The following is a 24,863-nucleotide window of genomic DNA, read 5'->3' as shown; positions in this document are numbered from 1 at the left end:
CTACATTTTTACTAACTCTCGGACAGTTGACAATGGCCAGGCTACGTGGTCTACCCCCTGGGAGATCACAGATTGGCGAATTGAAGACAACAACCTAGGACTGCAAACTACAGCTGGGAATTGTGGTTGGTCATCAGATAGTCCGAGACACTCTTGTAGGCGCCCACAGGAAGAACCTGTTCTTTGATGAGATCAACTGGAATCAAGATGCTGATCAAGCCTGCACCAGCCAATCACTGCTGACTACTACCTGAATTCATCATAGTAAACATGGCAGTGCATCCACCATCATAAACTGGACACACCTTAGACAACTCCCTGTTCCTGATGCAGAAGCTGCCACTGTATGCCCAACTTTTAACATTAGCCATAAATTGGTTTACTGGCACAGGGTACAAAAGGCTATACTTTACACATTGTCTGTCAAAAATTGTGAAGTGTCTATCATGAAAACTAACAAGCTAGCAGGTTTCCTGAACTATAATTCCCATAAAGTAATGCAAGGAGGGCTAGTGACAACTGGATACACATTGGTTATGTTATAGGAAAAAATTCCTAAGCTTAGGGAACCTGGATATTTTCTGTTTGTTTGTTTTTATTAATTCTCACTGGAGGACATTTTACCATTGAATTTTAGAGAGAGTGGAAGGAAGGGAGAAAGGGAGAGAGAGAAAAGAACATGGATGTGCAAGAGACACTTTGGCCAGCTGCCTCCCACACATGCCCCAACCTGAGGCTGGGGATTAAGCCTACAACCAAAGTGCATGCCCTTGATCAGAATCAAACCTGGGGCCCTTGGATCCAAGGGACATGCTCTATCCACTGAGCCAAATCAGTGAGGGCAGAACTTGGATATTTTATCACGGGAAATACTTGTCCCATATTTACCGTAGAGGCATACATTGTCTATATTATAATAGACAGTGAAAACACTTGCTCTCTGCTCCAGAAAAAGATTATATCCTTATCTTCCAAGACGATTCACTGTACAAACACTCTTGAAGAGATATTCTGGAACAAAAGACCAGATAATTCCTCTGCTCACAAAAATGCATAGAAACCTGAGAGAGCCATGGAGAACTGTCTCTCAACAACATTGACAACACTTGCTCTTGGAAAATTGACTATATTGGACCTTTTTTTCCCCTCCCAGGGCTACTGTTGCAACTTCACTGCTGTTAATACGTTTTCAGATTACAGTGGCACTGTTAGTAGTTTAATCGGCCACATCATTTTGGCCCTTGAAACATAACTGTGTCATATATCAGCTTCTGGACTATCTACAGTCTGACAATAGTGCACCTTTTATCACAGAGGTCACCCAGAATAGACTGAAACCAAGTTATTTGTCAAACCGTTGATGTTCCCTGCTGTCTGTGAGCATCTCCCTTGTCAGGGGCTGGAAGAGCCACCTCAAAAAGCAATGCAGAAAGATTTCTGATCTCATTTCCTTCATCTCCACTTGGTCCCAACATCTGAAGAGGATGGTTTTGTCATCGAATGCATCTGTCCACAGAAATGGTTTATACCTTTTGATTATCTACTGGATAATAATCAGAATGAAAGAGGTGAGAGTTATATAGGCCTATTTTGAACACTTGGGATTCTATTCCAACCATTCCTGAATAGGATACACTATTCTTTACCCTAGCAACAAGCCCCAGTCTGCCTGGTAGTTTATTATACCTTTAAGGTAGTAACCCAATTATGAAGGGCCCTAGAGAGTTCAAACTTAATTGTAGTTCAGTTTCTTTTCCACTACACTTGGATTAACATAATCCTAGGTCATAAGTATAATGAACACTGAGTTGACTATATACCCATCTCCCTTCAGTAACCCATGAGAGCACTGTGGAAGGAATACCTTCTACCCTGAAGGTGGGAGAGAGGAGGAACAAGCAATGCTCCTTGGTCCTTATATATTGTTTAAATTTTCTTTATACGAATTCATATGTTTATCCTGAATACCATCAGCCTTGAGTTATAGGGTGTATAGGTATCAAAGTTGCAGCAATTCAGTGACTTTTCCCATGTTACTTAATCAAACTAATGGAAAATAGTGATATAAATAAAGCTTAGCAAGAGATTTCAGAGAGGAGAAATGAGTGCCTTCAATTACATGTTTCCACCTGAGGAAGATGGGACATAGACTCTCTTCTCATCAGGGGCTGCATTTTGGCCCATCCATTTGCCCTGTAATTATTGGCAATGACACCAAAGATTAGCATGTCAGTCTAAACTCCCTTGTGTGGGTCAGAATGGATAATTGACTGGTTTTACACTGATTTTAGCTTACCAAAACAGAACCTACTAGTATTTCTTGGTATTTATTCAAAATTGGCTGAGTCTCGGTCTCTGGGGGCATAACTGAGATCAATAGTGCAGTTGTTCTTATCTGGCTGTTTAAATCCTATTAATAGTTGCCCTAATTAAATACTTTATGAGACAAATTGAATGGTTTGACCTCACCCTCTCTCAGTCAGATTAATCAGAATGGCCAACAAGGTAGCCAACTCATGAAAATTCACCAAAAGCCAAGACAATGCATGTGGTAAGCAAAATATTGGCCTCTAAAAGATGTCCAAATTTTAAACCCTGGAATCTAGGAAATTGTTACATTATATCACTGAGGGGAATTATAGTTACTAATAAACTGACTTTATAATAGGGGGATTATCCTGGATTATCTGGTGGTCCCACTTTAAGCAAAGGGATCTTAAATGTGAAATAGGGAGGCCAATGAGGCCACGTCACAATAATGTGGTGTGAGAAACACTTAACTGTCTCTTACTGGCTTTGGAAATTGAAGAAGCCCAAGAGCAAAAGTCTAGAATGGCCTTTAGAAGCTGGAAAAGACTAGAAAACAGATTCTTCCCTGGAGCCTTGAAAAGAAACACATCTTGTTGATACCTTGATTTCAGCCCAGGGAGGTCCATTTTATATGCCTGACGCACAGAACTGTAACATAATAAATATGTGTTATCTTAAGGCACAGAGTTTATGGCAACCTGTTGGACCAACAAAAAGAAACAAACACAGTGTAGAGTTCAAAGGTGGAAAAGACACTCTTCCTTGACCATCTGGCCCTCCTGGGAGCTTTTACAAATGCACCAAAAATGCAAGACCATATTCTATCTTTTCCTGGTCCATTGCTCATGGTTGTTTTTGCAGCAATGAACCTTGTGAGATGAGATATTATATCTTTCTGGAACAACAAGCAGGCAGATTTCCATAGCTTAGTGTTCCTTGGCTGTAACATATGCTCCCTGGGCATATAGCACCTATGTGTCCTATAGCACCTATGTGGCCCACAGCACTTAGGAACAAGGGACCTGATGCAAACATGCTTATTGATGCTCCATGTTGCTTGCTATGCTGTAACTAATACATGCCTCTCATCTAAGAGTTCCATATGTTTTCCCAGCATCCCTGAAACAATAATAGACTAACGTGTTAGATTGTAAGAAAGATGAAATCAAATACCAGATCTGACACTCTCTGGGTAATAGAAAAGAGCATCCCATGCTTCAATATGTAAATTTCATTCTCCAAATAACACAAATTACGAATATAGAAAACAGTCATACAGTATGACATTTTAAAAATCCCAGTAGTTTTCTTTTTTTAAAAAAAAAATATATATATATTTTATTGATTTTGTACAGAGAGGGAGAGAGATAGAGAGTTAGAAACATCGATGAGAGAGAGTCATCAATCAGCTAGCTGCCTCCTGCACACCCCCTACTGGGGATATGCCCGCAACCAAGGTACATGCCCTTGATCATAATCGAACCCGGGACCTTTCAGTTCCCAAGCCTATGCTCAATCCATTGAGCCAAACCGGTTTTGGCAAAAATCCCAGTAGTTTTCTTATTACTCTCCTGTATGCCCCAGGGATGATATGCACACGTGGTGTAGAGACACTTACAAGTTCCCGAGTCTGATTCTTTGTTTATTAGTTGGGTGACCTTGAGAAAGTTGTGTAACTCATCTGTCAAATGGGAATAGCAGCAGCTATCTCACAAGGTTGTTGAGATATTAAATGAGTTAATACATGTACAGTGATTAGAAAAACTGACACACAGCAGCACGCAATGAACTGTAAATATTGTTATTGCTAATTGCACTTCAATGACATTTGGGCAGGAATGATGAGTACGCAAGGGATGGGAAAGAAAGAACAATTGCCCTTCTAATTCCAAACCATCCACTATAACAATTTATTTACAACAAAGAGGAGATGGATATAATTCAAAATAATGTTTTATAATAATATGTAAGGAGGATATCAAACATTGAGTCATATTTTAAATGTAGTCATTCAAGATAGCCCTCAAAAGCTGTATTTATTCAAGAAATTTCCTGTATTTGTGCTATATAGTATTCAATGTATTTGAGTAAAATATCTAACACTATAATTAAATTTATTTTAAGGAGCTGTAATACTTTAAAACTATTGATATGAAGAGATTTATTCACAGGAGTAAATAAAATAACTGTGAAGTTGATTAAATGACTATCTAAGCTATTTTAAAAGATAAATATATTTTTCTTTTTTTCATTGAATGTTTAAAACTCTCCTTCAAGCCCTTGATAAATCTATTGATCTGTGAAACACAGTGTACTACAGGGAGAGAATTTAGTTTACATTATACATCAAATGATGAGATGATTAATAATTATAGCATTTGGTAATTAAACATCTTATAAACCTTCAAACTGATTGACAAATAAGGTCAAACCTATTGTTTGTCATTCTCATATTAAAGATATAAAAATAAGATGGTATAAGAACATGAAAATATTTAAAGATAAAATATATGAAATATCTAGCTCATTACTCACTGTATATGTAACATGTCTTCTTTTTAAAGTGCAGATTTGTTTTCTATTCGTAAATGTTTTTATTTTAAAGTTGTTACACAAACATTTCAAATCACTTATTTGGATGTATAGAGGAGAAAATGTGGGAAATATTAACAGTAATCAGTAAAGATTAAGTACTGATAATAGAGAAAGGAATCACCTGCATCTCAATTTACAGTATTTTCAGAAATTATATTTTATTAACATAACAATGAAATCCTAAGCAGAAATGAAAGCAAGAATATATCAAATCTTTATTACTGAGAGTGTTTGACCAATGGGGCACCAGATTAATTGTATGTAGCAGTAAACTGCATACTAATTAGAGAATTGCACCTGGTTAAGAATTTAATAATTTTTTTTCATTTAAATTTTTTTTATTTCATGAAAAATACATATTAATTGAATAAAGTTTAAGTCATACAGAAAATCTTATATAAGAAAATTAAAATATTATAACTATGTCCTAGAAATAAACACTGGTAATAGTTTGGTGTGTGTGTGTGTGTGTGTGTGTATATATATATATATATATATATATATATATATATATATATATAACATTTTTCTAGTAATTCTCTAAGTAATTTAACAATTTAAGCAAAAAATATAATTTAACAAAAATAAGTAATTTAACAATATAAGCAAAAAAAGAATGTCATTGAAATAGTGTTTTTTAACCTGCACTATTGACTTAACTAGCATTGCCTAGATAGGCTATAATTTAAGCAGTTTCTTTTCCCATGATTATTTAGGCTGATTCTTCCTCTGCGATGTGAGGAAACAAGAAACCATATGTCTAATTGCCTGATATAGGACTATAAGAAGTTGAACCAGAAGAACAGATATCTTCAACCAGAAAAAATAATAATGATATTTTAAAATCTATTTTTCCATCTCCTGCAAAATCCCACCAAAAGTGGGTTCTGTGTGAGTAAATTGTGTGTACGTGCATGTGTGTGTGTGTGTGGGGGGGGGGGAGGATAGGTGCTGAAGAGTGGAGGAACCCTTTCAGTAAAGAAACTTCTCAGAAACACAGGAATCTTTCTGTCATAACCTAAGCATGTAACCGGGTGCTATATAATTCTTTAATTTTTGTAATTCATTTTCTGAAGACAAAGGACCCAGAAACCATTTTTATATTCTCTTAATAACCTTTCTGAACTCTTGAAAGATACACTCCCATCCCTGTTTTCCCCTTTGAGCTCTTCGGCCCTCTCCCCTATGTGGATCCTGCATTATGCAAATAGAGATCACTGTAAAGTGAAAGTCTGGTTAGGGTCCAAATCCTCAAATAATGATTAAAATGAGTATATTAGCATATTTATAGCCTGAAGTAACAAAATAATTTAAATAAAAAAGGATTAAGTAGAAAAAAAGTTACTATCTCACTTGCTCAAGTGGTAAGAAGGGCTCCAGGTATTATAAATAATTAATCAAATACCAAATTTATTTATATGTTTAATGAATTTATTTAACATTATTTAATATTTATTAATTTAATAGACTATAAATAAACAAGTTCTGGCAAAGGAATGGAATTATCATAATTGGCCTAAACTAGTCAGTATCCACCAGTGGGAGCTAAGGATAGGGTCAGTTGCCCATGAAGCATATGCTATGTGGAGCAATAAGTTATCTCTGAACGACGTCAGTGTTCTGTTAGCAGAGAAGTCATGTTGGAATAACAACCAGTAGTGTCTACTTCAAGCTCAGTGACAGGCTGAGTCTAGCCCAATGTTTTCTATGGTAAATGACGATAGCATCTTTTTTTATCTTGAAGTGTCCTGGATGATGTAGAAGATAATGTGGTCTAGCTATAAGGTGTATTTTTTAACATTTCAGAATTGAGTTATAAGGCATCTTTATTATAAGTACATATAAAAATTGCTCAACCTGTAGTAGAAATAAAAAAAGTTTCTGAAAGCATGGTCAGCTTATACATTTTTAAAGTAATTGTGAAACAATTCTTTCCAATTGACTGAAAAACCAATCACACATCATTCTTACCAATCCTTCCCACTCTACCCCTACCCCCCCAGCCAAGCAGCAGCTTTATTAGTGACACTGGAGTCTTTACATATCATACAATGTATGTGGAATATTCCTCAGGACTCCAGGGAATGCCTCTAGGAGTCCAGGATAATACTGTGTGGTGCTTATAATGGAATGACATAAATAAAGCTTTGGTGAACAGGTCTTCAGGAGAGAGCATGTTAACAGAGATAGACATATAATGTGCACACCTCTCTCAGCATGAATTGAGCTGTGGGCCAAGAGGGTAACTTCTTACGTGATTAGACATTGGGCCGCTCTGGGTCCAGCAGCAGCAGGAGGAGGAGCGTCTAGAGCTGAGACTCAGCTTTTGCCCAGTCGGTTCATCTTCATCCACAGGCACCTTCCTCAAAGCCCATCTTCTAGCCCACTCTGGGCACAGGCAGCACCTTGCCCTCCTCACGTAGGGATACTTGGGGAAGAAGGCACTCGCTAGCAGGTAGTGCTTCTCCGAGTTGTCCACCACAGGCTTCGTGTAAAAGTACACAGGTTTCCATGGACTTCTCATTGCTCCTGAAGTCCATGCGCCCAAAGATGGCGAGGACTTACCTTTCCTGATCTTGTAAAAGTTACTGGCATCCACAGAAGCCGTGACCACGCTGGTCTTGCGGTAACGTGAAGCCATGATACCAGGTCCATCATCCATGAGCTTCATGATGACACCCCCATGCACAAAGCCGTGCAGCTTACAGTCCAAAGGCCCCACCAAGGGAATAATCTAGACTGGCTATAGCAGGATGTATTCAGCTCTGGGTTCAGGGCCGGTTGGATGCCCTGGTTGCTCCACTGAGTCTCCATGTGCTCCCGGTTCTGGGCCTCCTACAGCTTGCGGCCCTCCTCCTCCTGCTCCTGGAGGGAGGACATATCTCTTGCACACTTCTCAGCAACAGGGGCACACCAAGGATGACCTTCGAGGCCAGTTTTTCGTACCTGTGAGGCTGTTTCTGGACATCACGTGGACCTGGACTTCCACAGAGGGCTTGGCAGTGCAGGTGATTTCTGAGCTGACAAGAGCCACCTCACCAGTGCACAGGAAGTCTGTGGGTGGACCTGGGCCAGGGCAGCCAGCAGCACCCCTGGTTCTGGCTCCTAGGGTGCCAGGTGCTGATGATGGACCTGGCCTCCTCAAACATCTTTAGGGTGGTTCCTCTGAGGACCTTCCTGGTCATATTGCCGTTGTCTGGCCACATGGTGTCCACTGTGGTGCCCAACGTGGTGGCGGAGGTGGAAGGGCTGCTGAAGGACAGACAGCGCAGGTGTCTGGCAGGCCCAGAGCCTCTTACCAATTTACTTATTTATTTTTAAATTTATCTTTATTGTTGAAAATATCAAAAATGTCCCATTTTCCTCCCATCTACCCCTTCTAGCCCACACCCACCTTCACCACACTATTGTCTGTGTTCATGGATTATACATATATGCATAAAAGTTCTTCGGTTCTTCTCTCTCCCTCCACTTCCTTTGAGATTCCTCAGTCTGTCCCATGTTTTTATGTCCCTGGATCTTTTTGTTCATCAGCTTATTTTGCTCTTTAGATTCCACATATAAGTGAGATCATGTGATACTTGTCTTTTTTTTTTCTTAAAATGCAGATTTAATGTATTCTTACCAACATTTTCATACCTTAGTCCATGTTTTGCCAATTGAAAAAAGAAAGGCTAACATGGGAAAAATAAACAATGTTTACCTTGATGTGGGCTTCAAAAAAAGCTTCAAATTTCATAGAAATGTAGGTTGATTTCATTAGAGACATGCTGAATACAAAGGGCTGAAATACATGAGTAATCCTTACCATAAAATAATAGAACATTTCAATAAAAATTAATATTTTTTTCTTGAACATTAACTTACCAGACACTGAACAACTGCACAAATTAATAAGCATAATGCAAATAAACCTATTTTTCTTGTTCTCTGAAAGAGAAATATTTTCTGTTATGCACACCAAACAGTTTAGTACAATACTAATAACATGGCCATCAGCTGCTAAAATACTCACTGCTGGTATTAGTGGGGAGAAATGGTCTGCTTGCGCCTAAGGCACGTAAGGGAAATGAATGCAACACGATTATAGTAATCAGTCATTAGTGAAGGTTGTAGTTCATTATTAATAATTATGTATAACAGGATACTACAAAAATTAAGTTACAAAACTTTTATTAAAGCGTTTCTTACATATCGTTATATTGGCTGGGCCGCAAAAATATTCATTGTGGGCCACATGTGTCCTGCAGGCCACAAGTTTGACATGCTTGCTGTAGAACAAACATTGGGTAAATTATTGAACTGTTCTGGGCCCTGCTTGATCAGTAAAATGGGGACAACAATGGTCTCTACCTCACAGTATCTAACTTATAGATTGTATTAAATGTGTTAATGTTGGTGAATCACTTAGAAGAGTATGCGGTATTAAATAAATATCAGATATCATTATCATCATCTTCATCATCACCATCACCACCATCACCACCACCATCATCAGGTGGAACCAAGGTTGCAGTGCTGACTGGGAGACCAAACACTAAGGCCAAAAGAACACATACTATCTCAAACTAATAATATAATTAGGCAAAAAAAACATTTTAAAAAGTAGAAATAAGTGTAAAGGCAAAGCAGGAGCAAGGGATGATTAAAGGAAAGGTAAAATATAAAGAAATAATGGGTGGGAGTAGGATGGAAGGGGTCGATGAGAGGGAGGAGGAGGATATTTGAATACTTTCAAGAATAAATATAAGTTTAAAAAAATGAAATAATGGGTGGCTTCAAGAACAGGCTCACTACATGCACTTCTTCTACTACAAATTTCTCTTATTTGCAGCATGCCATGTTGACTAACATCTAGAACATACTGTGAAAGGGACTAAGGCTTCTATGTGATATTCTGCACACTTCAATAAAACATTTCTTAACACGATTTTCTGAAGGCAAATTCTGCTCTGGCAGTCCAGGAACCTTCGGGGGATGTCCGACTGATGGCCATGGGACATCCTTAGCGCTGCTGCTTATGTGGGTCAGCCACGATCCCCACTTTTGGCTGAGCTTCACTCCCCCTGGGAGCACACTGACCACCAGGGGGCAGCTCCTGCATGAGCATCTGCCCCCTGGTGGTTAGTGCACATAATAACAAATCATCGGTCCCCCGGTCAATCAATTTGCTTATTAGCTTTTTATTATATAAGATTAGAACACTAGAACACTAAAATTACAGTCATGTGTTGCTTAATGACAAGGATATGTTACCAGAAATGCTTCACAAGCAATTTTGTCATTGTGCAAACATCAAAGATTGCACTGACACAAACCTAGATGGGTTATACACCTGGGCTATATGGTGTAGTCTACAGCTCAGAGGCTACATTCCAGCAGGTTACTGTACTGAATACTATAGGCAATTGCAACACAATGGCAAGTATTCATAGATTTAAACATATCTAATTATAAAAATGGCACACCTGTGCAGGGCGCTTACCATGTATGGAATCTGCAGAACTGGAAGTTGCTTTAGGTGAGTCAGTTGAATGGTGAGTGAATGTGAAGGCTTAGAACATTAATATAAACTACTGTACAATTTATTAACACTGTATGTCCATGGTGGTTTGCTTGGTTAGATTCTTTTTTCCTTTTCTTTTTTAATATATTTTTTATTTATCATCTAAAGTTTTACATATGTCACCTTTTTCCCTGATTAATCCCCCAACCCTAGCCATTCCAACCCTAGCAAGCCCCCACTGCCCCAGTGCCTGTATCCATTGGTTATGATAATATGCATGCATACAAGTCCTTTGGTTGCTCTATAATTCCCCCTTTCTCTGCCATTTATCTCTAAATTTATTTTTATTCATCAAATTATGTTGACCATTATATCCCACATAAGAGTGAGATCATGTGATGTTTATCTTTCTTCAACTGGCTTATTTCACTTAGCAGAATGCTCTCCAGTTCCATCTATGCTGTTGCAAATGATAAAAGTTTCTTCTTTTTTATAGAAGCATAGTATTCCATTGTGTATATATACCAAAGTTTTTTTAATCCACTAATCTGCTGATGGGCTTGTAGGTTGTTTCCAAATCTTAGCTACTGTAAATTATGCTGCTAAACCAGAAACACCAGTCAGAAAAGATATATATTTCTTTTCTTCAATCATAGATTCCCTTGTATTCAGATAATGAAAACCTTTGAGTGTGGGAGTCCATGATTTCAAACTTTTTAAGGAGCTTGTTGAGGTTTACAAAAGCATCTGCTAAATCCTTCACTGTGAAATTTCTTTGAGGTTCTTCTTCTTATTCTCATGCAGTTTGTCTTTTGTCTTGCCTCTTCCTCAGCTATGCTTTCATGTTCCTGTTCTAACTAACTCCATATTAGTCAATTCCTTATGATCCAACTCCAGAAGCTCCTATATGCCATCCTCATCAATACCACAGCTTTGCTGATTTTTGCCATGTCCTCAACGTTGGCCTATCTTTTGAGGTCATAAATGAACCTTTTGATGTCTTCTTCAGGTGTCACTCCTTTGTGATATCATCACAAGCCCAAGCAATATTCTTATTGCATTAACCTACACAATCATCCTTCCAGAATTGTGTCAGTGTCTTCCTTGGTTGCAGAAATAGTCTGGGAAAAAGTCCTCCTCAGGCAGTAGGTCTTAAAAGCTGCTATAACTTAGTGATCCATTGGTTTGATCCAAGAAGGAGTATTTGGAGAGAGAAATATCCCTTTGATATTGGTATAAACAAAGGACATGCCCAGGAGCATTATCACGCTAAGCAAAATCTTGTAAAGCTTGTTACTCTCCAATAGTACTTCTCCACTTCACCGGTATATCAATTCAGGGGGACATCTTGGAAGAGGAGCCCAGTCACTTGTGACTACTAATGGCTCCAATACTATCTGACAGTGTGTGCTTACTGATATGCTCAAAGACCCCGGGGTTCTCACTATACTAGAACACTGGATTTCAACTGTAGTCTGTAACACTGCACCCAAATGAGACTGTTCTTTTGTCCTTAAAAGCCCTGAAACCTGTATTCAACTTGGCCTCCTTGCAGAGGAAGGTCTTTCTAGACATCTGTTTCATATAGGGAGGTTTCATCCATACTTAATATTTGCTCTGATACGTAATTTTCCTCCGCAGTCAGCTCACCAAGAGTTTATGAAGAATCCTCGCTTTGAGGGCTATGCTTGTGTGTCTTGTCTTCAATCCAGGACAGTAGAAGTTATCTTATGTTTGATATGGCCCTTCTCAAGTTTTTGTTAGTCTCATTGCTTTCAGCTTCTATCCCTCGGTTCCTATTCTTCAAGATCTTAGCTATAGTGAAGTTCAGCAATAACCATCACTGATTTTCCACCTTTGTAGCCCTTAATAACTTTAAATTTTGTTTCCAGATCAATCACTTGATACGGTCTCTTACTGGCAATAATAGCAGTGGATTTTTGTATACTTAGGGACATAATGTGAGATTAAATCAAGCCCAAGAGGAAAATGATGCAATCAAGAGACTTGGTAAATAGGAGATCTATGAGGCTGCTACCAGCATAGCACAGGATACTATTTTATAGCACACATATTTTAATAAGTAAAAAGCCAACACTCTAAAACAAGGGTAAAAATATAATATAGTAAATACAGGAATCAGTAACCTATTCATTTATCATCATTATTATTATGTCCTATACATAATTGAATGTGCTACACCTTTATATGACTGGCAACACAAGTTTTTTTTAATACCAATATTTTCAGAAACACATAAGAAATGTATTATTCTTTGACATTATGATGGCTGTAACTCTACTAGGGAATAAGAATTTTTCAGGTCCATTATAATGTTATGTGACCAGCAACATATCTTTCAGACATCATTGACTGGAACATCATGGGGCACATATCTATTATTTAATAAATATTGTGTAACTAATTACACTTTTAACCTTACTATATGAAGAAAACAGAAATGTGGTAACTTCTCTTCCAGTTCACTCACAAGAGATCATGAAGCATGCTTATTATTTTCCAGAGACACGCTGAACCCTGAGACTGACTGAACCCTAAAGGGGAGAAAGGGTTGAATTTGTGGTTAATAACCTCAGCTGTTCCTGATTGATAACACTACTTAAAAGAGCAAAAAAGTATGTCACAAATTTCTTTTGAATGGCTCATTGTTTGCATAAGAATGTAATGTATGTTTTGCATCTAAGTGATGACAAAGTTAGTTGAAATCATTATGGCATAATTAGTTCATAGCTGTGAGAAATAGTGGACAATTGGGTACCTAGAGACAAGAGAAAAATGATTCAATGGATTAAATTTAAAATGTATTTAAATAACTAAAAGTAATCGTTACCTGAGAAATAAATAAAATGTATTATCAAATTTTAGAAACAAACTACACATTTAAGAGGAGTGTAAATGAAAAATATCTTGAATTTGGAGAAACTGTAAGAAAAACTGCAGAAGAAAATGTTAACATAAATGATTCTTTATACAGTTGAAGAGAAAGAATGTCTTTTAAGTTCAGAAACTTTTCTATAAAAAATCTTTAGTTTATTTTTCTTCTATAATATTTATTTTTAATCGATTTAATCTGGCCTGCATGGACAATCATATAAGAGATCTTCAGATTTTCTACACATTAAACATGTCAATATATGTTATTATGGTATCATATTCTCTTGTCATAATTTCATAGGTTTCAAGATGATAAAGTTACTCTTATATTTTTCCTTCTACAAATTATTTTGGACTATAATACATACAGAATATGTATTTTATAATCTATCCTATGTAATAAAAGGCTAATATGCAAATCAACCAAACAGCAGAATGGCCAGTAATTGTGACACGCACTGACTACCAGGGGGCAGATGCTCAATGCTGGAGCTGCCCACTGGTGGTCACTGTACTTCCACAGGGGGAGCACCACTCAGCCAGAAGCTGGGCTCATGGCTGCTGAGTGCAGAGGTGGTGGTGGGAGTATCTCCCACCTCTGTGGCAGTGCTAAGGAGGCCCAAGGGGAGTGGGCCTAAGCCGACAGTTGGAGATCCCTCGAGGGCTCCCAGGCTGTGAGAAGTTACAAGTCAGGCTGAGGACCCACCCCCTTGAGTGCACAACTTTGTGGACTGGGCCTCTAGTATACATATAAGCCCAATATGCAAAGTGCCCTTTCAGGAGTTCAACTGGCAGCCAGGAAAGGAAAGCCCTGGCTAGTAGCCACAAGGGATCCTACCTGTGCAGAATTGCTGCACTGGGCCTCTAGTTTTTCTTATAAACCTAACAGTATTTTATTCAAGAAAATAAATGTCATAGGACACTTTCTAAAAAGGCTATTCTCATATGAACACATACTCTTAATTAACAAATAAAATACTCAAGATTACCAGTGCCTTTTATTAGGCTCGGGATTACAGTTATTTTTTCCAACCTTATGATTCTAGAATGGAGTTTAGCAAAAACCACTCATTTGTGTTGTTTATTACACTCTCTGAGGCTACTGATCCATGTGTCAGAAGACAGAAAGAAATCATCACACTATTGCATTCTCAAAAGTTTTTTTTCATATTACTTTATTACAGAGGATCCATTATTTAAGACCAAAAATATGGCAATTGAGAATTATGTTTAACACTTAATTGTATGGGCAAAGCAAAGAACATTTATATTTTGATATACTGAATATAACAAGTTTTCACATCTGTTTCACTGCTTTGGCTTTCTCATGGGATTAAACCTGCCAAATTATTCCATTTGATTTCAGAGAGGTCTTATATGGAAATTTATTTTATTTACTTTATTTTCAATTAATTGGTTCAGTGAGCACTAGCAGCTCTGAGGCACAGTTTCCATCTTCAGGCAAAGGTGTCAATCTATATTTGACCTACTGTGCTGTGAGTTCCAGCTAGAAAGTTGGAAAAGGCAGAGCAACAGGGAAGGTGTAAGCAGAGCCTAATAAAGCCACAGTAAAGAGAAAGAAAGCTCTATCCAAGCTCTCAAATGCATGGCTTGTACAATACCAGGTGCTGGGTTCAACCCAGAAAGAGCTTCTTAATAAGGCTGACAGCTAAGGCATCAGACCTAACTTTACATGTCACCTACAATAACAGTTCTCTGCTCTCCAGCAGACAATAGTAAAAACTTGAATTGACAACAGTTAAAAATAAGGCTTCATATTCACCCTTTAGGTTCCATAGTTGGGGTAAGGGGGACTTTCAAGCTGTATAGTATTTCTTCTATGTTTTCATACGATTACTAATAGGACAGTTGTTCCAGTGAACCTTTTCTTACAAATTCGAACGAAATTTTAAATGTAGCTGCTGGATGAGGTGTTAACCACAACACAATCAGAAAGTTTGAGCAATAACTCATGTTGGAAAATGATATAATTGAAGACTAATTCCAAGAAGTGTGGAGCAATATTGGTAGATGCCATGAAAATATTTCCCAGAGCACAAACTGTGTAATGAGCAATGTTGGTTTATATTTGATATGGGGTGTGAAAAGCAGATTATGATCATGGTGCTCTTCTCAGCAAATAAAACCATTAAAAAGGTATTTTATGTTCAGTTGGACTAAAATGCAAGCCAATTAAAATTCATGTTTGGCCATCTTGTGTAAAAAATATTACTAGTGAGTCACTCTAAACCAACATTTTAAATTATATATGTAAACTCTCCTTTTTTAATAGGGATAAAGGTCCATATTTTTCTTTTTTAATATAAAACCATATTTTTGCACTGGTTCTATCATCATGGTAAATAAATAGGAGTAAAATATGAAATTATGGCTTAATGCAAATTCATAACAAAAATGTGTTGCTCTATTATTTGCTGATACAAACTTCTCAACTTCCTTTTCTGGCAATTGAATGTATTATTTTTCTAGTGTACTCAAAAGCACCCACATATAGCATGTCAAAAATGTATACACACTTTGAAAGTCAGTTCATTCAAAAGAATACATACAGTTCATTTACAAAATTTAAAAGAATCTACACAAATGAATTTTTTTTTTCAATACCTATTTTCTGATTACCATTCTGGTCTAGGCAATGCTGATAATGCAAACGATGGAATAGCAAACATCAAAAATCATTTTGTTTAGTATTTGTAAACCCTCAATTAATAGACTGTTGCCCATTTTGTGCCATAAGCTTTATTTTTTATGTATCTCCATAAAAATGTCTAATGGGTAAATTGTTTTTGGTCAAAGCTTGGTCTGGCTTCACCCATTATTTCAAATCACTTAAACCTGAAAAGTAGTTAAAATTGAGTTATCAGCTGTTAAGCTGCGTATACATTTTTGAGGGACATTTTGAATAATTAGAAAGACAGTGTTTGTTCTTCAACTGCATTTTCAAACATCTGGTAGTATTTTAGGATGAATTTCTTTGTTCAAAGCTTAGTCTGGCCAAAAAGAAAACAACATCAGGTGAGTAATCAGCTGTAAAATTATATCTACGTGTTTTGGAGACACCCTGGAAATGTACAGATAACTAGATGCTTTCTTGTAACTCCATTCTTTAAAACTCTGTAAAGACACTAAGAAAAACAATAGGAAACTAGCATGATAGGTTAGTAAAATATATCCTGCAAGTTCAGATTCTGTAAAGGTAAGAGTGTTTTTAACTATTCCAAACAGCTCTTCTACAAAAGGACCAGTACCAGGCCAGAACCCACAACTGCCCAGGCCCAAGTAAATTCGACTCTCCAGCATTTATATGATCAATGGACAAGAGGCTAAAAGTGGCTTCTCTCTATAAAATCAGTATTCTGGATGGAATCTAAACATTTCACATTTTCTACTCACTTAGCTTGCACCTTATACCTATATGTGCCTATCCCATTACATTTACTTACAGACCATATATATCCAGTACAAAATCCAAGGGCCATGATAAAATTTGTGGAAATAACTTTAGAAGTACAATATATATATGTATATTAAAAGCGCAGCAACCATTATGGCGGAACAACCAGAATGACCAGTTGACCAGTCACTATGATGTGCACTGACCACCAGGGGCCAGATGCTCAAACCAAGAGGAGGGCTGGAGGCCATGCTATGGCTCAGGGACCCCAGGATCTGCAAGCCCAGAGCTTGCTTTCCAATAAAAACATAAACTGGCGGGGGGCGGGGGGGGGGGCGGGAAGTGGGGAAAGCAGCCCAACGCTGTCACCTTGGGAAGAATGGCTCCAGGAGGGAAAGGTCTCCCCAGTACCCTCTGCCCCTGGCCTGGCTGGCACACCGCTGGCGATGTGCAGGAAGCACAGCCCCTCCAACTCCAAAGCAGGTCGCACAGACAGCTGCTCCCCATCCAGCTCGAGAGAGGACGCAGTGCTGCCAGACAGCCTCAGCTCCAACTCCCAGCTTCAGGCTTCCTACCGGCCCCTTTGTATACTGCCTGTGCTTGGGAGCGTGGCTTCAGCTTCCTGGGCCAATAGTGCCCCAGTACAGCCAGAAAGTGGCAGGACACCGCCACCAGGGCTGGCTGGGCATTGATCTGGCGGCTGACTGCAGTCCATGTGCAGTTACACTGTGTGTTTACATTTGTAGTGAAGCAAGGCAGCCCATTCCTGCCACCCACCTCACTTGCTAGGCTAAGAAAGGCCCACTGATCTCTGTGTTTCTCCTCCCGTCCGGAATCAAAACCTCTTGGGGATGAATGATCCCAGCGATGGACCCCATGCACGCTCAGTGTCACTGTCACAGACATTTCCAGTCACTACAGACATTTCTCAGCCCGCAGTGCCCTGCTCCACCATGGCCACTCCTCACCTGTCACCCCAAGGACCACCTTATGTTATCCTACTGCAAAGGTGAGCAAGATCTCAAATGCCCTCTGTCAATAGCTCCCTTGCCCTACCTTTCTTCCTCTAAAAGCCTTGTATTTTAAAAATATACATTTGATTGATTTTGAAGAGGGAAATAGAGATAGAAACATCAATGATGATAGAGAATCGCTGATTGGCTGCCTCCTGCAAGATCCAAACTGGGGATGGAAATTCCCCTGGCCTCTCTCTGTATCCCTCTCCTGGCCAGCAGGTTCCCCAGTGGCAGCACTGAACCGAAGGAAGGAGGAGGGGGGAAGGCAGGGAACCACTAGTCTGGTGGTAAGCCAGCTTGAAATAATGGAAGTATGTTAGGAAGAGAAAAATGGCCTATTGGGAGTTAGGCTAAAAGCCTAAGAGGGAATAAAATTTTACAATTTGTGGCAATATTCCTTTTAATCAAATACTAAATAATTTAAAATTCTAATATAATATGTTATATGAATTTTAAATCAAGAAATTTAAATTAGTGTGGCAGACGGACTCTAGGGGCCCCAAACCCACACCCTCCCATTCTTTGTGGGCAGAGCTATGACTTGCTTCTAATCAATAGAATATGAAAAATGTTATGCAATGTTACTTCAATGATTATGTTAATACACATATCCACATTCTATATACATGCACATACATACCGTGTTTCCCTGAAGATAAGACATCCTCCGAAAATAAGACCTAGCGCATGGAACAATATGACATCCCCTGAAAATAAGATCTAGCGCATCTTTGGGAGCAAAAATTAATATAAGACACTGTCTTATTTTCAGGGAAACAGGGTATATACCTACACACATTACATACATATATGGCTCTATCTTGCTAGCATAACAAGCATAACATAGAGACACTTCTGCTGGTGGTGAAGAAGCAAGTTGCTATATGAATTGCATATGAAGAGGGCCACTTGGAATGAAAACACGGAGCCTCCAGGAACTGAGGTTTGCAATCCTACTACCGTGTTTCCCCGAAAATAAGACATCCTCTGAAAATAAGACCTACTTACAGGTTTCCTTCTGAGTGAAATATAAGGCATCCCCCCGAAAATAAGGCCCCCCTAGGCTCTGTCTCAGAATGAAAATTAATTTACCGTAAACTGGTCGCTAGGGCCGCCCCAACTTGCGTCTAGCAACCAGTGACGTTACGCGGAGTCCTGACGTCACTGCTGTGTGGAGGAATTGGATTGTTGTGATGATGTTCCAGAAGATGGAACTAAATTCTGCCCAAACCCAGTGAATTTGGAAGAAGACCCTACTCTCCGAACAAAAATGCAGTCTAGTCCACATTTTACTGACAGTCTTGAGACCCTGAGCCTTTTCTCCTGACCTGTGGAAACTGGGAGGTAATAATGTATCTTGTTTTTTAAGATTTTAAGATGTTTTATAGCAGTAGAAAACTAATACATTTTCTAACCAAAATGCAGAGAACAAGCACATCTACAGAATTAACTCATTTTTCCACTTATTGGACCAAAGTAGAATGTTATAGAGGATATTTGCCTGGTGGCCTGGATAATACAGTTAACCTTTGAAACTGATATAATAGGGAAGAAAACAACAACAAACTTTTTAAATGCCTACTATATTCTGTAGTTGTATTCACACATTTGGTGCTCAGATCAGCTCTATATAATGGATACTATCAGATCTATTTTCTAGATTCAGAAATTAAGGATTAGAGAGCGGAAATTATTTGTTCAAAGTTTCACATATGGTAGTTTTGTTTGGCAACTCTAACTCAATCCTAGGCAAACTGATTTTCAGGCATTCTCAACAGCTATACACCAGAGCCTTTCTCTTGGCAGTCTTGTTTACTCTGCTTTTTTCTTTGAATGTCAGCACACCATGTATTTGAATCGCTGACCCAGTCCCCCTCAGCCAAACAGCTTTGTATATAATTCATTTACTTTACAGTAACTTAAAAATTAGAGCAAATATTATATCATGTATGAGGCCTAATTTTTAACAAAATAGTTATGAAACATAAGTTTTTATAAGTATGTTCAGGAATAATACAAAAAACTAATACTATAGAAACATTTCATATTGAATAATAATGGGAAATAAAATCTGCATCTCTTGGAAATGCATCACACACTGTCTTTGTGGTCCTTGCTTTGGACCAAACAATGGATTTAAAGTTCTCTAACTTGACATGGATACCAAGGAAAGCTGCCATTAGATTTAAAGAATTGCAACATCAAAAAGAAAACAACAAATAAGCAAATAAGAACTCATAGACACAGATAACATTATGTTGGTTACCAGAGACATGGAGTGTAGGAGGGGTAATAAAGGATAAAGGCGGTCAAATATAAAAAATATATATATGTGTGTATATATATATAAATATAAATATAAATATATATATATATATATATATATATGGACAGAAAAATATTTGACTTTGGATAGTGGACACACAATGAAATATACAGATCATGTATCATAGAATTGTATACTTGAAACATATATAATCTTAATCATTTTCACACCAATACATTTAATTTAAAAAAAAATCCATTTTTAATAAAAAAAATATATTTATATTATTTTTTATTGAGAAAGAGAGATAAAAGGGAGAGGGAGAGAGAAACATCAATGAGGTTGCCTCCTGCACAACCCCTACTGGGGATCAAGCCAACAACCAGGAATCAAACCAGCGACGCTCAGGTACATGGGACAATGCTAAATCTACTGAGTCACAACAGCCTGGACAACAAATCCTTTCTAAAGAGTGACTTGCTGGGTCTCAAAAAGTTTATAAGAAAAACCAAACTCCCCCCAAAATATTTCAAGTTTGCTAATCACTTTATTTTTGGACACTTCCAGATGCCCTAAAGCCTCAATATCAACCAAGTCTTAATAAAATAACACTAAAAGCATCTGAATAAAAGACCAGCATAATGGGGACAGAAAATACTCCAAGTGCTTTTCTTGCCTAATTATTTCAAAACCAAATTCACACACTGCATCAATTTATGCTGATTTTTAAAAACAGCGAGACTAAGTTTAATAGTGAGAGAAAACACAGTGAGGAGTGAAATGGGTAGCCTAAGAAATGACACAATGGTAAACATCCCTATGGCCATACTTGACATCATTCACTGGTAACTTTTTTAAACCTTTGGGTAAAGATACTTAACCAAAAAATAAATAAATAAATAAAGAATAAAACAAATTAGAGAAAAACAAACAAACATAGATTTCAACACAGTGAACAAAAGAGAATTATTACAAAAACAAAAAAACAAACAAACAAAAAACCACTTACCTATTTTGTCCAGATCTTCTACAAGACTTCTAGGTCAACCTTGGTATGCTATCCTAGGTAAATCCAATCCCAGCATCACATTAGAATAGCCCTGTTAACAGAGACAAATAATTGTTACTGCTTTGAAAATTAAATTTAATTTATGTCATAATTAGTTCAATGACTTCATAGAACATAAAACATAGTCAACCTCAAATAAAAGTAATTGTTAGTGCATCATTATTTAGTGAATCTTCAAGCATGTATGAAATGCTTTTGTACATTTTAATTTGGAGAAGTTTAAATCCATTGTTTGGTACAAACTAAGGACCATGGAGACAACATGAGGTGCATTTCCAAGAGATGCAGATTTATTTGAATTTTTGGTGATAAAATTTTGAATTTATGATGACAGAAGATTAAAGGGCATACAATGCAACATACATATAGATCATTTATCACAGAAATGTACACATGAAAAGTGTTTGATCTTATTAACTAATGTCATCTCAATAAATTTAATCTAAAAGAAATTTTAACATATATAATGAAATTATTTATGACTCAGGTTTATCAACTGAAAACATGATTGATTTCAATTACCTTTTAAACCCATACTTAATGAACTTCGTAGGCCTCTACACAATTAACAAATTGGAAGTGAGATTTTTCTCTTTATCATCAAAATGTAAGCATTATCACCTTAATACTTATTTGAATTTATATTTTCCAGATCCATTTCCTATTTAACCATTCTCTTTCCCTGACTCTTCCTTCTTTAAACTGAATGATTCAACTCATACCTTTCTTAGGCTAAAATAAATGTTCTGAAGGTCCAATAAAATTATAAGAGTTAGTTATGTATTGATGACTCACACACCCATAGTGATTTATTGGTAGTGACCATATGGAAAGCAGTATGCAAACTAAATCTGAATCTGCAGCAGGAAAGAATATTGTGTTCAATTATCAATATTTGTCATAGGCATTAAAAAAATGAATGTCATATGCCATCTTTGTTCAACATTTACACATTTCACTAATTTTACTTAAATAGTTTCCAAACATTTTTGGCTAAAACTCCTTTCTTCCAATAAAGTCTTACTGAAGGGTAGACTATTTAAACAGATAAAAATCAAGCATTCTGGTTGAATTTGAAACCCAAATACTCAGTCTCACTACCATTATTTCCCCAGATACTTTGGGGGTATTCCAAAAAGCCTTGAATATGCCACAAAGCATAACTTAAAACCATTATTTTTGTTAATCATAGTATTAAGGTGATTCAAACAGAAATTATGGTATTTCAAATTCCATTATATTGTAGCACTCTTTGTTTAGTGCCTCTGTAGTTATATTTATCTTTTTTTTTTTTAAATACTATTTAGGTAGATTTTTGGGGATGTTGTCAGAAATCATGACAATTTATTCGTAAGTACACTCAACAAATAAAATTTTGCACATGAGCAAGGCCCACTATTAACTTCCTTTATGTTAATTATTGTCCATAATTATTTCCTGCCTGCTATATAAAACCAAAGAAACAGAGGTCTTATTAAAATGTAGCAATTTTAATCATTTCCTAACTCAATATTCCTTATTTTTTCTTTTCCTATATTCCTGGATATAAATTTTCATAAATTATTCCCATATTCATGCATATAATTTTCCTAAGTTTTTCCTATTTTTTCTATAAGTTATATGTCTATAAATTAATCACAAAATCTGTTTTAAAAGCATATGCTATAAAAGGTACATTTATCTTAAGTAATAAAAGCCTATTATGCCAAGTGTCTGGTCATCCAGTCATCCTTTCTACCAAACAAAGCATAATATATTAATGATATGCTAAAGCTGGTCAACCACTTGCTTTGATGTGCACTGATGAACAGGGCAGACACTCCGACCAGTAGGTTAGCTTGTTGCTGGGGACCAGCTGATTGGGACTGAGTGATAAGGGCTGCACATGCCCTGGAGCCCTCCCATGTCCTCCTTGGCTGGCCAACATCCCGCATTCCTCCCTGGATTCCAATTCTCATTTTGCTTTCTTATTTTTGGTGAAAAGCAAGTTTTATTTTCAGCAAAATAGGCATACTCAAGTATGTAAACAGTGTTTAGAGAATTAAGTGGACAAAATTAACAAAGATGAAAAATATTCTGCAGCTGCTTTTTTGATGCTGGAGATGTTTTGTCTATCTCTTTCAAATCATAACAAATGTGAGGCAGGCAATGTAAAGAACTCCAAATCTTAAGAAAAGCCTTTTAAGCTATGTAAGAAAGATTTAGTAAATGGCAGTTCAGGCTTTCCCAGTCATTTGAGGGATATGTAGGCCTGACTACATAAGGAGACTGATAACCCTGGATGACTTGGATTTTTCATGTTTTCTCTACTACTTGTCAAATGATTCCATCCTCAAATCTCTTCTTTAGAAAATGCATAGTTCTAATCTAAGGTCTCTGGGATTCTACTACAATACAATATATTAAGAAGTAAGGAGTATCTCTACATATTGATAAAAACTTTTCAAGGGTAACAATAGCATATTGTCATTCAGGATATAGTATTTGTTTCATAAATGCTAAATGAATACTAAAGCTACTTAAAATTTTTAAATCATGGTTTCTTACATATTCACAGTTTTTTCATTCAATACTTCTATTTTCTTGATTTGACTATTCATCTGAAGTTCCACCAACACTGAGCTACCTCCATCATCTAACCAAGTGATTGGCAAACCGTGGTTTGCAAGCCACATGAACTCTTTGGCCCTTTGAGTGTGGCTCTCCCACAAAATACCACATGTGGACACACACATACACAGTGCGATTGAAACTTAACTTCGTGGCCCATGGGAAGAAGTCAGTTTTTGTCTCTAAAAAGAAATTTCAATCATTGTACTGTTGATATTTGGCTCTGTTAACTAATGAGTTTGCCAACCACTGATCTAACCTAATATATATATACACATACCCATAGATTTAATGTTTTAAGATAAGCTCTTGAATGGAACATAACTTGATTCAGAACAATGATTTATTTTAAAAAAAATAACTTCCATTGGAATACTCTAGACCAGATGATAGATTCTCTTGTGAAGTCAATTTAATTGCAACAACAACAAAAATAGACAGAAGGTAGGTTCAAGGAAGCTGAGACTAGGTGAGGAAGTATGTCTATTATACAGTACTGAGCCTTCTTTTAATTTTGTTTTTTTTTCAAGGGTCTACATAGCTTATTTGTGTGGATAAGCTATACTATACATTTATTACTGCAAAACAAACATAGTTATGTGACTTAGGAAACAAAATGCTTTGATAGATTGAATTTTCTTACACATCTCATAGCTAACACAATAGGAGGATGTAATAGAGATTGTTCCAATTCCAGGCTGACCGTTTTAATAAAAACATTAACTTCTCTTTTTTTCTTAAGAGAAGCAATTATCCTTCATTAGATGGATATCCCTCACATCGTTAGTGTGTTTATCTATTGTTAACAATAATTATTTTTTAAATATATTCTATTAAGTTTTACAGAGAGAAAGGGAGAGGGATAGAGAGATAGAAACCTTGATGAGAGAGAAACATCGATCAGCTGCCTCCAGCACACCCTCTACAGGGGATGTGCCCACAACCAAGGAACATGCCCTTGACCAGAATCGAACCTGGAACCCTTCAGTCTGCAGGCTGACACTCTAATCACTAAGCCAAACCAGTTACAGCAACAATAATTCTTAATCATCATTTTAGTGTGTAATTTATTTTATTCTGTATTATGGGTGAATAATTGTCTAACTCTAGGGTGAAATCCATTTAAGATCCCAATGCATTAAAGTCATTAAAAAATGACATTTAATAGATAAAGTCATCTA

The 24,863-nt window shown here is 37.0% G+C and overlaps 1 protein-coding gene and 1 pseudogene across 1 annotated transcript in view; both read right to left on the bottom strand.

Annotated features, from left to right (window-relative positions):
* Positions 1-24,863, bottom strand: part of FOXP2 (forkhead box P2) — a 493,504-nt gene that overhangs the window by 392,255 nt on the left and 76,386 nt on the right. Inside the window, exon 2 of the mRNA XM_036424830.2 lies at positions 21,013-21,103. The gene's annotated coding sequence lies outside the window, so the exon portion shown is untranslated. The remainder of the gene's footprint in view (positions 1-21,012; positions 21,104-24,863) is intronic.
* Positions 7,284-8,090, bottom strand: LOC118714535 (annotated as a pseudogene).

The sequence above is a fragment of the Pipistrellus kuhlii genome, unplaced genomic scaffold (assembly GCF_014108245.1).
Source record: "Pipistrellus kuhlii isolate mPipKuh1 unplaced genomic scaffold, mPipKuh1.p scaffold_m20_p_10, whole genome shotgun sequence".
Lineage (NCBI taxonomy): Eukaryota > Metazoa > Chordata > Mammalia > Chiroptera > Vespertilionidae > Pipistrellus > Pipistrellus kuhlii.
The sequence above is the reverse complement of the archived record's forward strand: the minus strand, read 5'-3'. Positions and strand labels throughout refer to the sequence as shown.